This window comes from Oryx dammah, unplaced genomic scaffold (assembly GCF_014754425.2).
Source record: "Oryx dammah isolate SB20612 unplaced genomic scaffold, SCBI_Odam_1.1 HiC_scaffold_27, whole genome shotgun sequence".
NCBI lineage: Eukaryota > Metazoa > Chordata > Mammalia > Artiodactyla > Bovidae > Oryx > Oryx dammah.
The window spans coordinates 16,584,355-16,586,284 of record NW_024070211.1 but is presented as its reverse complement, the minus strand read 5'-3'; the positions used below and the strand labels follow the sequence as shown (position 1 = coordinate 16,586,284).

The 1,930-nt window shown below is 52.3% G+C and overlaps 1 pseudogene; it reads left to right on the top strand.

Annotated features, from left to right (window-relative positions):
- The first annotated feature begins 459 nt into the window (after window positions 1-459).
- LOC120854766 lies at window positions 460-1,699 on the top strand (annotated as a pseudogene).
- Window positions 1,700-1,930: the final 231 nt, after the last annotated feature.

The window sequence follows — 1,930 nt, the reverse complement described above, 5'->3', positions numbered from 1 at the left end:
CTCATTTGAAAAGACCGTGATGCTGGGAAAGGTTGAGGGCAGGAGGAGAAGGAGACAACAGAGGATGAGATGGCTGGATGGCATCACTGACTCGATGGACGTGAGTCTGAGTGAAGTCCAGGAGTTGGTGATGGACAGGGAGGCCTGGCGTGCTGCGGTTCATGGGGTCACAAAGAGTCAGACATGACTGAGCGACTGAACTGAACTGAAAGCTGGAGTTCCCTGATGGCCTAATGGTTAAGATGTGGTGCTCTCACCTCCATGGCCTGGGTTCAATCCCTAGTCAGGGAGCATCCTGTAAGCCATGTGGTGTGGACATAAATAAATAAAACAGACTAAAGCCTGTAAAAAGGAAAGAATAAAGACATAATAAAGATGAAAGCTGAATTAATGAATTTGAAAGCAGTAGAACTGAAAAGAATCCAAAAATTGTTTCTTAAGAAAAAAAGTTAACAAATCAAAAGTGGGGAGGGGTCTCAGCAGCCAGAAGAAAAGCAGGCACGGCTGAAGACGGCAGCAGCCAAGGCCTCAAACTGCAGCCTGGAGAATTTTGTAGCCAACTTGGCTAATGGGATGAGCCTCCAGCTGCCTCTTGAAGAAGTAACCCCCCCACTTTTGTGCTTCCCTGTGTCTGCCCCCCCTTCTGCCTTCCCTTCCCTCCCCTCCCCAGCTGTGGGCTGAGCTAGAGATGGGGCAGAGAAACTGGAGAGGTGGTCTGTGGCCAGACTGAAAGCAGCAAGAAGCCCAGTGCTGAGGACATGATGTCCAAAGATTGCTACTTTGACTACTATGCTCACTTCAGCATCCATGAGGAAGTGCCGAAAGGTTGGCAAATTCACATACCGCAACTCCATGTTTCGTGGCTGGCTCCTTTTCAAAGACAAGATGGTGCTGGACGTTGGCTCAGGCACAAGGGGCCTCTGTATGTTTACTGCCAAGGCCAGGGCCTGCATGGTCATTGGGATTGAGTGTTTCAGTAGCTCTGATTACATGGTGAAGATTGTGAAAGCCAACAAGTTAGACCACGTGGTGACTATCCTCAAGGGGAAGGTGGAGGAGGTGGACTTCATCACCGTAGATGGGCTACTGCCTCTCCTATGAGTTGATGCTCAACACTGCGGTCTATGCCCAAGACAAGTGGCTGGTGCCCAACGGCCTCATCTTCCCAGACCGAGCCACGCTGGTATGTAAGAGCCATCGAGGACCAGCAGAACAGACTACGTGAGCCACTGGCGGAAGAACATGTGCAGCTTTGACGTCTTGCATCAAAGATGTGGCCATCAGGGAGCCCCTGGTGGACGTGGTGGACCCCAAGCAGCTGGTCACCAACCTGCCTTATAAAGGAAGCGGACATCTTCACGGTCAAGGTGGAAGACTTGACCTTCACTTCCCCCTTCTGCCTGTAAGTGAAGCCGAACGGCTCCATGCATGCACTGGTGGCCGACTTCAACATCGAGCTCACCTGCTGCCACAAGAGAACTGGCTTCTGCACAGCCCTGAGTCCCCATCCCCTCCCTGGAAGCAGCCGGTGCTCTACGTGGAGAACTACCTGACAGGGAAGACAGGCGAGGAGATCTTCGGCACCACCGGCATGTGGCCCAAAGCCAAGAACAACCATGACCTGGACCTCACCATTGGCCTGGACTTCAAGAGCCAGCTCTGCGAGCTCTCCTGCTCCACCGACTACTGGAGGCACTAAGGTGCCTGGGTTCTCCCACCCCAGCCCGGCTGGTCCTGCAAAGGCCCCAAGGGCTGCGGCTGTAGGCTCCCCCTACCCCTCACTCCCTCCCACAGAAGGGGGTTTTATGCGCCGGGGTGTGGAGGGCACATCAGGACTGTGTTTTTCATTACTTATGTTTCTATATGGTTGCATTTATGCCAATAAATTCTCAGTTGGGATGGCAAAAAAAAATAACAAGTCAAAACTATA